This window comes from Indicator indicator, chromosome 33 (genome assembly GCF_027791375.1).
Source record: "Indicator indicator isolate 239-I01 chromosome 33, UM_Iind_1.1, whole genome shotgun sequence".
Classification (NCBI taxonomy): Eukaryota; Metazoa; Chordata; class Aves; order Piciformes; family Indicatoridae; genus Indicator; species Indicator indicator.
This window is the reverse complement of record NC_072042.1, coordinates 5,617,909-5,631,202: the sequence shown is the minus strand read 5'-3', so window position 1 is coordinate 5,631,202 and position 13,294 is coordinate 5,617,909.

Genomic DNA, 13,294 nt, shown 5'->3' with positions numbered 1-13,294 from the left:
CCCAGGTGAGGTGGACCTCCCTTTGCACCTCCTGAGCCCTTCCTATGTGGGGAGGACTTTCTGTTCCCTCAATGGCTGCCCTGTTTGCTTTTCCCCACATGGCTTCCTGTGGTTGGGTTTTCTTCCCTCCTCCATCACCACAACTGCCAGACATGGATTTGTTGCTTGTGTTCTTCCCTTTTTGTGCCCACCCATGACATCCCCTGGGGCTGGGGGCATGATGTGGTCCTCAGGACCAGCTGGATGGGCTGATGTGGGGCAGTGTGGTTGTGCCTCTCGTGCTGTGCTGGCTGATGGCTGCACTCTCCTGCTGTGTGTCCTTGCTGTGGGTTTCACTTCTTTGTCCTCTGCTGGTTTCTCTTGTGGCTGACCTGCCATGGCCATGGAACCCCTCTGCCTGTTCTTCTGTAATAAACTGTGTTGGTCCCAGCCTGGCTCCTTCTTTTGACATTCTCTCAAGGGATATTTTTGGCTCCTTGGTTGCAGTCAGCAAGAGAGTCTGGGGTCCTTGCCTGGGACCTCCCAGGTTTTATTGTGAAGGGGTTAGGGGTGATGAGAAGGAAAAAGGCCTTTGAGGATTGAAGGGAATTCAGAAAATTTAATGAAAGCAGCTACCTGGGAACTGGAGAAGCTGTGGGAGAGGTGGGATTCCAGAGCTGGGAGATGTGCCATGAGACAGCTACCTCCCTCCCTCTGCTTCCTGAACAGGCTTCTGTTGTAGCCTGGATTCGTGATGAAGTCCTGGATGAAAACACAGCTTGGCAGAAGACTTTTGTCAACTTGTCAGCTTCTCCCAGCCAACAGGTGGGAGGCAGCAAAAGCTTTTTAGAGGAGATTTATTGCTGCTGAAGTTCTGGGTTTATCCAACCAGCGACACTGCCGATCCGCTGCTGGCTCCTCCCTGCCAATAAGGAGAACAGATGGGGCAGGGGGAAGCAACAAAGTCCTCCATCCCTCACCAAATATAGCCAAGGAATGTCTACAGGCCCCAGGGCAGCATATCTGCTATGGGATGCATGGCCCTCAGCAGGGAGCATTCATGTTCAGCCTTGCTCGCTGGAATGCCTTCCCCACTTCCATCCCCAGCCCTGCACGTTCTTTCCGCCAGGTACCTGGAGGAAAACCCAAATTCCAGGACTGATGAGACCCATGTGGCACCAGTGAACATCCAGGTGTGCCCACCCAGGCCTGAAAGGTCAAGATGTCCATGCCAAAGCCAAGAGCTGCCTCTCCTGTGCATGAAAAGACCTCCCCAGGCCTCTGACTTGCTCTGTGGGACCAGCGTTGGACTGGGGCCAAGGAGCCAACAGGTCCTAGAGAGGCTTGGGCCAAGGCCATGCAGAGAGGGAAGGGGGAGGTTTGTGCAGTTGAATCTGTGATGTCTTCTTCTGCTGCAAGCCTGAGTTTTTGCTTCTGTTGGCTGTTTTCTGAGCTTTTCCCTCCATCAGGCATCCCTGGGCTTTGCAGTGACTGCTTCAAAATAAAACCCTGGAGGAGGAGAGAGCGGAGGCAGAGCTGGCAGAGGATTTAGCTGCCACTCAGCTATTGTCAGAGCAGATGTTCACAAGGTAATCATGGCCTCTGAAGAGTAAGAGCTGCTCTTTGTGCTGAGTCCCAGCCCTGGATGGATCCATGAATCATCACAGAATGGTAGGGGTTGGAAAGGAGCTCTGGAGATCATCCAGTCCAACCCCCCTGCCAGAGCAGGGTCACCCAGGGCAGGTCTCACAGGAACACATCCAGGTGGGATCTGAAAGTCTCCAGAGAAGGAGACTCTACAACCTCTCTGGGCAGCCTGCTGCAGGGCTCCAGCACCCTCACAGGGACAAAGTTTTCCCTTCTGTTCCCATGGCACCTCCTCTGCTCCAGCTTTCCCCCAGAGCCCCTTGTGCTGTCCTTGGACATCCCTGAGCAGAGCCTGGCTCCAGCTCTGCACAGCTTTATCCCCACCAATGAGGGCAGCCCTCAGCTCCAAGCTCCTGCTCCCTCAGCTGTCCTCACAGGGAGATGTTCCACTCCCTGCAGCAGCTTTGTTGCTCTGTGCTGGATTCTTTCAAGCAGTTCCTTGAGGTCCTTCTGGAACTGAGTGGCCCAGAACTGGTCACAATATTCCTCGTATGGCCTCACCAGGGCAGAGCAGAGGAAGAGGAGAGAACCTCTCAGAATCCAAAAGATTTAACCCCAAGAACTTGTGGGGTTTCTAGGTGACCAGCTAACCCCTCCTGATGACCAGCTGCATGGCAGGGAGGTTGCACAGAGTGTGGACTCTGCTCTCCTGGTTCTCATATACATAAGGCAAGTCATGACACCTCCATGCCTCAGTTCCCTCCTCACCACGACAGAGATCAGAATGCTGGAGAGGTAATGTCAGGTCTGGAGGGTGACTGCAGCCCCTTGCAGAAGAAGAGCAGCAATCAGGAGTGCTCTTAAGCACAGTGAACCTCTGCTCTGTGCAGTGACACCTGCATGCCCAACAGCAGGTCCCCATACAACGACAGGGCTGTCCCCACAACCCCATGGTGCTGGCCATGAGGGGTTCCCAGGCTGAGTTTGTGGGGACTCCACCTCACCCCTGCAGTGCAGCACAGCAGCCAAGAGATGCGAGCAGAGACCTGCAGCCATCCCGGGAGGCTCAAATGTCAGGGCAGGGGACCTGGTGACAGGGCGACAGAAACACCCCGGGTTGGAAGAACAGATAAGGGGACCCGGCGGCAGGACAACAAGCAGAGGGCACTCCGCTATCGGCTGGAGCGGGGCCGTGCCAGGATGGGAGCAGCCTGAGCCGCGGCGTTCCTTCCACACCGCTATTTATAGCAGCCTCCGCTGATGCCTCTGTCACCAGAGCCTAAAATGGTCCCCGCTGCGCTCCCCCGGGGTGACTGTGCTCAGCCAGCCCGTTCTGGGGAGGCCACCAACGATGTGGTGACTCCAGAGAGCCGTGTGTGAAGCTGCTCTGGAGGAAGCTGCCGTCCCCCTCTGCCAAGAGGCAGCTCCACGCTGGGCCAGCTCCTTGGAAGATGCACCCAGACGGTTTCTGTTTAAGGTTTGGTCCCTAGCCAGGAACAGGCAGTGAGGGTAAAGCAGCTCAGCTTCCACCCCACTTCTTCCTTCTCACCAGAACTGGGGCTTGGCCAGCTCTGCCTGGCAGCTGCTGGGTTTCCACACCTTGGGGCTGGTCCTGAAGGCAGCTGTGGGGATATCTCTGTGTGCTCTCCTTGCTGCTGGCAATAAGCCCTTGGTTACTGGGCTGGAGCAAAATGCAGGAGGGCCAAGAACTCGTAACTGCTCAGCAAATCTGTCCCAAACCCATGCCTGGAGATTCACCTTTTGAAAGATGGCTTCATTTTTCCCAGTTCTGCCCAGTCCAGGGAGGGAGGCAGAGATCTGTGTCCTGATGCTTTCCCATTCCTGCAGCAGAAGCTCCGTTACCAGGGCTGCACTTCAAAGCTTGGCTGGCAGCATGGTGCCGTATAGGACCATGCACATAATCCCACCAAGGAGGAGAGGAGGGGGTCTCCACAGCCCCTGGGGCTCCAGATGCCAGGCAAGATGCTGCAGCCACTGGTTCATGGTGAACATGGCACAGCTGGCACCAGGTTCTCTGATCGAATGACTTGAGAACCAAATAAACCCCTTTGGGGTGGCATCCAGCTGTCCTGTGCCCAGGAGGGCACTTCTGCTCCTTTTCCCTGGGGGCAGGTGGCATGGTTACCCTTCTCCCTGTGGCAAAAGGCCTGGCTCTGAATTTTACTTGGTGGGAAGCTCACATCCCGTCAGCCAGTGGCACCCATGGGCTGCCCTGCAGCTGGCACTGCCCCTTGTTGGAGCTGTGGCTGTGTCCTTGGGCACCAGGGCAAGGCTGCCAGCTTGGGCACCTTGTCACTCAGGGTGACCATGCTGGGAGGGCCAGCCCACATGCGGTGGCTGGGGCAATGGGGATGCTCCCCTCTGGCTCTATAACCAGGCCCCCACTTCCTCGGCGGCCGGGCAGCCTCCTCCAGGTGCGGCTGGGAATCATTAGGAGCTCTCCGCGCCGGGCTGAGTGTGGGAACTGGAAGAGAAAGCTGGAGAGAAGCCTTCTTTCATCTCCCCACTCCCTCCTCCCCCTGTGTCTGCCAAGCCTGGCTTCCTTTTGAATCCTTTAGCTTGTGCCAAGCGAGGGAGAAGGGGAGGGGGGGTGTGGAATAAAGAGAAAAAGGGAAAGAAAGAAAGAAAGAAAGAAAGAAAAAAAAAAAAACAACAAAACCCAAACCCACAGGAATGTGTCCAGGGATCTGGCTTCATTCAGCTGCCGAGCCCTGAATACCCTGGCTCCTGCTCGGGGAGCTGGAGGGAGGGAGGCTATGGCTGCCCTTGTGATGGAGACTGGGGGTAGGGGGGGGGAACAAACAGGGAAGAGGCGTTTGCACCGCGGCTGTTACCACAGCAACTGACAAAAGGCTGTCTGGGAGGGGGCCACGGCCACGTTCCCCCCGGTGCCACGGGGCTGGCGGGGCAGGAATGCCGGCTCAGGGCACCCCGAGTGTCCCAGGGGCTCTTGATGTCTGGGCACAACCCCGGCCGCCTTTCACCCCGGCGTGGGGGGGACGTGGTGCCCAGACAGACGCCCTGGTGTCGGCTCCTCTCTCGCTACAAAGGCGACAGGGCTGCTCCCAGGGAGGGCAGGAGGGGAGGGCTGGGAGGCTTTGCTGCGGCACTTCGGGTTCTTGACTCGCTGCCGACTTTCTTCCCAGCAAATTAATAATTTCCTCTGGCGGCAACAATGCCAGGCTGGGTGCGTGTCTGTGCACGCGTGCTGGTGTCTCCCACTGCCCTCCCCACCCCGGTTCCCCCCTTCCCACCACTCACGGAGGGTCCATGCTGCTCACAGCAGGTTTCCTTTATCCCTGTCCTCAGCTGGGCTTCTTCCAGCTGTGTGTAACCTTCAGCTTCAGCCCAGCTGTGACAGCCGCGGCCTCGGGAGCATCCCGGTGGGAGTGCCAGGCCCGGCTGTGAACTGATGATGTGAATGCTGGAGATGGTGGAGAAACACACTGGGTGGTGAGGAGGGAAAGTTCAGCCCTGGGAAGGAGCTCGGGGCTTCACAGCCAGGCTGGCAGAGCGCTGGGTGAGATGGGAGGGAGAGCAGGCAGACGGGCACAGGGAGCAGCCACCAGTGCACCAGATGCAGGGCAGCAGGACCAACCCAGTGTGCTGGATGGGACCATCAGCCTCCAAAGTGTCCTGGTGGTGCAAGTCACCCAGGAGTGCTTCCACGTGCTGGCAGGATCCCGTGCACACAGGCTTGCTGCACCAGCAGCCTGCCAGGGGCAACACCTCCCTGCATGCCACTGCTGTGCTCTGTGTGTGCCCCCTGGTCACTGCTGTGACACACAGGGTGCAAGCCCTCTCTCGAGTGGGCACACAATGGCATCAGGAGATCTCAGGAGATTGGGGTTGAAGCTAGAGCAGGGTAGATTTAGGTTGGACATCTCTCCAATGAGGGTGGTGGAACGTTGGCACAGGTTGCCCAAAGAGGTGGTGGAGACCCCATCCCTGGAGACATGCAAGGCCAGGCTTGGTGGGGTTCTGAGCAGCCTGCTCTAGCTGGGGATGTCCCTGCTTGCTGCAGGGGGTTGGACTGGATGACCTTTAAAGGTCCCTTCCAACCTTCCATTCTCTGATGATTCTCTGATCTTCTGGGAACGCAGTCCCGTTCCTCCGGCCACATTGTGCTTTGTTCCTTATTTATACCCCCGGGGTGGTGCCACAGGTGGGCAATTGTTCCAACTGACAGGCTGAAAAGCAAAGAAACAAGATTTAACTTCCTGCTATTCAATTAGAGAAAGTGAGCATTCATCAGCAGCTGCTGGCTGCTGGCAGGCACAGACCCTCCCGCCAGGGCGGGCGCAGCAAAAGCTCTCCTCGGCTCTCCTCGGCAGGAAAGCTGCCTGCGGCCCCGGGCTCCACGGAGCTGGCTGCCAGCGCTGCTCCAGAGAGCTTCTAGGTAAAGCTGGATGCTGCTCCTCCTGTCCTGCACTGCAGCTGATGTTCCCTCCCGTGTTTGGTTTGGGAAAGGAGATCACCTGTTCAAAGCACCACCGAGGGTTGGCAGGATGCCAAGCAGGGAGCAAGGAGCAAAAGCCACAGGCCTGCAGTGCTGGAGGGAACAGCAGCACAGTGGCTTCCCCTCCCAGGCCAGTCCCACCGCTGCAGGCTCAGCCTCTGCCCTGAACTCAGCACAATCCCTGACCCTGAGGCCTCTGGTGCTGAGATCTGCAGGCTTTGGAAGCTCTTTGGATGTTCATTTCTCGTCTCCTGTGCTGAATGCTTGTCTTATCTGAGCCAGCAGATGCTGGCCAGTGTGTGGAGGGGCAGAGGGAACAGGGAGCCTCCTTGTGCCTCTTCCCTCACACACCTGTGTGCTCCCTCGTGGTATATTCTAGGCTGGCAAGGGAGGAGAGAGAGCATGCCCCTGTGAGCTCCCTGGCTGGTTACAAGCCTGCCTCCATCTTCTCCTGCACCTCCTCTGAGCCACTCATGAGGCAGCTGCTCACCAAGGCTTCATGGAACCCCTTCAGTGCCCAGACTGCAGCCAGGAGCTACAGGGCTTCCAGGGGCTCCCTGGCAGCTCCCAAGGCCATTCCTGCTCCATTTCCTTCCCTCACTCTTCCCCTCCAATTGGAGAAGAGCCTCCTGCTGCCTCCTCTGCCCATCCCTTCCCTGTGCCATCTGTCCCCAGCACGGTGACAACTTCACAGCTCATTGCTGGTGGCATTTCTGCTGCAGGTCCTTTCGGGCACCTCTTCACCGGCTCTCTGTTCACAACCCTCCTGTCTCCACAGGCACTCAGGGTTATCTTCCAAGCCGGTTGTGATCGCTGGGGACACAGTTGGAAACCGTTTCGTGTCGCTGCAGCGAGCCACACGCACAAGGATCTGCTCAGATGCCTCCACACACGCCGGCTGCCGTGCCAGACTTCACAGCACCGTCCCTGTGCCCTGGTAGAGGAGACTGGCACCCCGCCGGGTGAGGGCTGAGCTGAGAGCAGCACCGCGCACGAACTTGGGTTATTAGCCCAGACAAGGAAGGTGACACTCTGCAGCCAAGACAATCAACAGCAATTAGCCCTCTTTGGGAGCTTGACTTGAAATGCTGCAGAGGCTTTTTTTTTTTCCCCCTTGTGCGTGCCGATGGCTCTTCCTCCGCTCCTTTGGGAAGCGATGGGAGCTGGGCATGCCAAACCAAGCTGGTCATGTCTGAGCACAACTTGGTGCCTTGGTGTCATTTCCAGGAGGCTGGGAGGGCTTGTGGGGGGCATGTCTGTGAATGTTAAAGGCACTTGTGTACCCAAGCAGCCAAGGCACATGTTGTCATTACCTCTGCAATGCCATCTGGCCGGCAGCGACGCAGCTAGAACCCAGGGGCTGCGCAGAGGAACATTTTACAACAGAAAGCAATTAACTGAATAAAGCCCTTTTTAAAATCCAGTAATTAAAAACAGTCCCTCCCCCTTGTTTTTCCTTTTAAGCTGAAAGTTGCTGTTTACTCATTTGCTTTACAAAGTGTGCCTTGTTGTGGCTTCAGAAGAAATGAAAGTTTGAAGTGGTTAGAGAAGAAAGGCTTTGGGGCTGGTGCGTTCCAGGCAGGGCGGAGGGGCAGGGGCTCTCCAGCCTGGCTTGTTTGTATTTGTTCTTGTCTACTCACAAGATCACTAAACACACATTTAACAAGTGGTGAAACTGTCTACCCGCCTGATCTCTCCCAGGGTTCATGAGAAGAGGCCTGGCACATTAGCATCGCTGGGGGAAGGGGAGGAGGGGTGGTGGTGGTGGTGGTGCAGAAGAAGCCTTTTGAAGGGTTGGTGATTTGGGGCTGAGCAAGGGAAGGGCTCCTTGAGCAGGCAAAGTCCCAAACAAAGGCATTGTGTTCCCTGGAGCCCTGGGGATTGGCCTCAGGGGAAGACCAGGGCCTTGCTTCACCAGCCATGGATTTTCCCAGCCCAGCTCCTCGTGTTGCGTTGGCACCGGTGCAACCTTGAGGCCATCAGTGTCCTTCCAGCACCCGGGGAGTGGAGTGGGGCTGGCACCTCCGGGGTGGGTTCAGCCTGTCCCTGACAGCCAAGGAGCCCACCATGGCATGTTCCTGCAGACCATCCTGTATTGCAGCAGCTCACCTTGTCCACATTGTCCTTTCCAGGTCCAAAACACAGGAGAGGAGCAGACCCGTGTCCACCAGCAGTGAGTTTCGGAGCTCTCTTTGCGTAGCCACAGTGGAGCCTTGCCCTTGGTTTGGGCTCCTGGACAAGCCAGTAACCCCGGCTGTCAGCAGGGCTGGTGCAATATTAATTATCCCTCATTGCTGCTCCTCTCTAAAGTCAGTGCCCAGTCCATTAGTGTCAGGATGGGTGGGGAAACTGAGGCATATCAAGGCCAGCCAGGACTGAAAGGCTGGCGTCGTCTGATGCTCACCCTTGGGATGCAGGAAGGTGATCCTGTCCCTGGCTGTCCTCCAGCCCTGCTGACCTGGGGATGCAGTGACACAGCCACCTTACACCTGGCAGGTCAGCTCAGTGGAGACGACAGGGAAGGATTAAATGGGTTTAGCTGCGTGGAAAGGAAGCCAGGTTTCAGGAGCACAGCTTTCAGGAAGCATTGCCCACAGCTCGTGGGAGAGAGCAGCCAGACACAGCCTGCTGTGACCTAGTGATGCCTGAAGGTCCCAGCCTTGCCCTGGGCACAGGCTAAGGATGGCAACAACCATTTGATGGGGCAGAAGCTCTTGCAGAGACAGCAGCACCTCTGAGGTGCCCTGGCCATGGACCCAGCAGGTGCAGCCCCATGGTACCCCATCCCATGGGGTTTGTAGGGCTGCCTAAGCTGAGCTCACCACATTCCAGGCCATGGTGGCAGGGCCAGCACAGACCCACTGGGGAGTGAGAGGCATGAGGAGACACATGCAGTGCCAGGGTGGCCAGGATAGTGCTGAGCTTCAGCCTGGTGCTGAGCAGATACAAGATCTGCCCCGTCCCTGCCTGGGGAAGGGTGAGGCCATAGGTTTGTGGGAAAATGTTGGGTTTCCCTCCCCTGGACTGCCCCTAGCAGTCGGCTGTTCTGGCTCTGGATTGCGTGGGCCAGGGAAGTGGGGGGGAGTCAACAGTTGCAGTGCCTCTGGCTTGGAGTGGAGCCATGGCAAACAATCCTCCACTGGCCACGCTCCAGATCTGACAAGACACGGAGGTGATATCCTATCTGTACCTCCACGCTTTCATCCCACAGCACCTCCCAGGAGCCCTGCCTGATTCTCCTCTCTGTGATTAATCCCTGGGTTTAGCCACAGAACAAGGCAGCCTGGCCACAGCACCCTGCCCAGGAATCCCATCCAGCATCCCTGCCAGGCCTCTGCTTTGGAAATTACAGCTGTGGCTCTGGCAGCCACTGGTGGGACCTGAGGTTAGGAGGTGATGTTGACTGAAGAAGTGTGGACAGGGCATTCCAGGCATGCACGGGGTTAAAGCAGAGGTGTCAGTTCACCGGGAGGTAACAGATACCTCCTGCTCCTGCCTGCCTCTGGCTTTCCAGAAGCCTTGCCCTCCCTCCCACATTCCAGCTGCTGCAGCTTTTCACAGCTGGCCGCTCTCTGGGGACATTTCCCAGAGCTGAGCAGCAGGGAGGGGAGGGAGCGGCTGTGGTCCCAGCATGGGAAGGAGGGGGTTGGTGGCTGGGCTGACTGTCACCCCCTCAGGGAACTTTGAGCTGAAGCCTTTCTCCCCTAGGAGTGAGCTGACACAGGCAAATCTGGGTGATCCCAGGTCCCTGGCAGGGATCCACCCTCAGCCCTGGCCGGGAGAGTTTTTCCTGCTGTGGAGAAGGGACATCAATCTTTGCAGCTCACTTATTCCTTGGCCTCCAAAGCAGGGGAGCCAATTAGTGCTGGGTGTGATGGATGGCTTAGCCCCATCCTCGTGACACCCATCCTCTGCAGGCAGCTCCCACCACGGAGCCATGGTGGAGAGCAGCTCTTGCCAACCTCCTGAGTCCCACGGGGTGCTGGAGACAGGGACAGGCACTGCAGCCATGCTTGCTGAGCTCCTAGAGGCCATGCAGGAGGGGAAGCAGCCCTGAACACTTGGCCAGGGTTGGTAATTCAGGGCTTGGGGAGAGATTTCCTCTAATAAATCCTTGGGCTTGGCTGTGGCAAATCCCACAGGTCGCTGGGGAAGAGCAGATGGGTTCTGGGCAGATGTTGGTCACCCACTGTTTGTGGCTCTGTGCTTGAGGACAAGCTTTGCACCACAACAAAGTGTGTGATGGGAATGGCTTCCTTGGGGAGAGGCAAGCAGGAGGCAGAAACCCCATTTCTGCTTTTAGATCCAGGAGAGAGACCTGGCTCTATACAGCTACCTGAAAGAAGGTTGGATCAAGGTGAGGGTTGGTTTCTTCTCCCTAGAAACAAGTGACAGAATGAGAGGAAATGACCTCAAATTGCACGAAGGGAGGTTTAGGTTGGAGGCTCAGTGGGTTTCATGGGAAGGGTTCTCAAACACTGGCTCAGGCTGCCCAGGCAGGTGCTTGAATCTCCATCCCTGGAGGTGTTTCAAAGAGGCAGAGATGTGGTGCTGAGTGCCATGGCTTAGCACTAGGCTTGGTGAGAGAAGAGAATGGTTGGACCGGGTGATCTTAAAGGGCTTTTCCAACCAAACAGTTGTAGGATCCTACCCCAGCTCCCCTTCCCCAGCATCAGCTCTAGGTCACAGCAGGCTGTGTCTGGCTGCTCTCTCCCACGAGCTGTGGGCAATGCTTCCTGAAAGCTGTGCTCCTGAAACCTGGCTTCCTTCACACGCAGCTAAACCCATTTAATCCTTCCCTGTCGTCTCCACTGAGCTGACCTGCCAGGGGTCTCCTCTTTGGCTGCTCCACGGCACAGAGCTAATCCCAGGCTGCTTCAGATGGCCCTTCCAGTCCCCAGGGCTTGCTGGGGACCATTCTAAACCACTCTCCAGGAGCAGAGGCTGGGAAAAGGGATCCGATTACAGCAGAAGTGGGTTCCAGGGCCCCTACTCTGCTTGTAATGAAGTGTAATCCTAGAAAAACATGTTGCCAATTACACTTCAATTGAACCCAGATAATGATGCTTAGACAAGGCCCAGAAAAGATGAAGTCTGGACAGTGAATTCCTTTCTAATGGAGAAGGAAAGTGTTCCTCCGTGGCAGGTCTGGGCTCCACTTGGTTCAGACTCCCTGTGATATGAGCAAGAGCCTGAAATCACCAATCTCTGGATCCCATTGAAAGGGTTTTATCAGTGGAAAGAGCATTAATCTCTCCCAAACACATGTTTATGGGAAGTTTAGTTTGGAGATGTCTGCGTTTCTTAACTGAAATCACTTTGGAGAGGGAGGAGAAGCTGGTCTCAAAACTGCTAAACCAACACATTTCTAAACTCCTCTGGTTCAAAGTGACTTTTCCTTTGGAGCTGTAAGCTAAGAACAGCTCAATTTCTGGGGCACTTTTTCTTAATAGTAAAAAATTAAAATAGAACATCAAAATTATAGCTACAAAGCACTATAACCTAAAGTGAATGTTTTATTCTCTCTTTTTCTTTTGGCTTACAAACATTTATGAGATGGCACTGAGATGGCACTGAAATTTTCCACTCCAGCACAAGGCTGGCGGGTTCAGGTCCCTTTTGTTTTATTTGGGATGGGAGGACAGTGAGGCTCAGCCTCAAGAATCAGTCATGAGGAGAGTGAGGCTCAGCGTCAAAAGAATCAGTCGTGAGGGGCTATGTCTTGCTCAGCCCCCGTATGCCAGTCTGGGGGCAGGCATGGGTGAAGGGTAGGAGGGTAGGAGACGGAATTTGGCTTTCCCAGCAGCTGCTTGCGAGGCGCTGGGGGACGGCAGACGGCTCGGGGTTGCCGGGTGCAGCGTGGGTGAGCTGGCAGAGATGGCTGAGGCAGATAGGCAGCACCCGACCGGGCGGTTGGGTGCCTCCGTGCACGGGAGAGGGGCGGCTTGGCTGGCCCCAGCAGCCAGGGGCTGTTATCACTGCCACAGCCCTTTGCAGCAGGCTTTGGGAAACCCACGTGTTGCCAGATCTCAGCGCTGATTATTCTGTTCAAAATAAAAGGCATTTATTTTTGTCCTGTGAGCCTCTACCTCGGCTCCCTCCCCCACTCCTCCCCTCTCTCTCTTTCTCTCCTTCTCTTGCCCCCTCCACGCACTGGGGTGTTTTAGCTCCTACATCTATCCTGCAAGCTCAGCGGGGGAGAGATGTCCCCTAGATGCCAGGTCTTGCGGGTCAAAGTTTCCAACATTAAGGAATGAGACAAGAAAAGATCATTTCATCCTAGTGTCCGACCCCCCCCTAAAGTTGGGCTTTGGGTGGTTTGTTTTACTGGGTGGCTCTCCAATGTCTTGGCAGTGCCATGAGCTGGCACTTGATGACACTCCGAGGTTGTGGGAGCATAGCAGGGGGCCGAGCTCCCGGCGGGACCCACCACGGCACGGTGCTGGGATGCCAAAACCATCCCGACGGCTCCAAGCGCGGTGCCACCACTGCCACCCCGGCCGTCAGCCGTGGTCACCGATCGATCCCAGGCGAGGGCATCTTCCCCAGCAGCAGGAAGCTGGCTTCCAGCTGACCCAGGAGGTCGCCCAAAGTGGCTGCGCGGCGCAGAGCCGGGCAGACATGTGTGTGCGTGTGGAGCTGGATGTTGATTTTTCCCTGAAACAACTCAAGGCTTTATCAGTCCCATCTCTTTCCCACGGTTTTCTGTTGCCAGTGAGGTCACTGGTCCCTTTAAACTGGGGCTGAGGCCAATGTGCAGCGGGTGGAAGGGGGGCCGTGGGCAGAAAGAGGAGGGGAGGGGGGGGACATGAGACTGTTCACACAGACTGTTCCTTTTACAGGAAGACTTGGGATTTCGACCAGCGAGCGGGAGGAGGAGGAGGAGGAGGTTTGGGGAGGGTTGAAGGAGGGGGGGGGGCCTGGGAACCTGGGAGCGCCGGCGCGGCCGCGTAATCCGTCAATCCCGGGAGATGTCTCATTAACCCATTAACCGGGAAGGCTGGGGACGTGCTGGGAGGGGAGCGAGGCAGAAGCCGGGGGTGTGAAAGGCAGAGTGCGGGCAGGGGAGGAGCCGGGCGAAGCAGGCACCGGGAGCAGCTACTCCGAGCAGCCCGCCTGGGAACGGGACAGGACGACAGCCGGGACAGACGGTGGTGGCCACGCGTGGGGCAGCCTTCTCGAGCCCGCCGGCTTCTTCCCACCGATTCCCCCTACCCGGAAGCTCCCCGTCCAGTGCTGCCTGCGAGG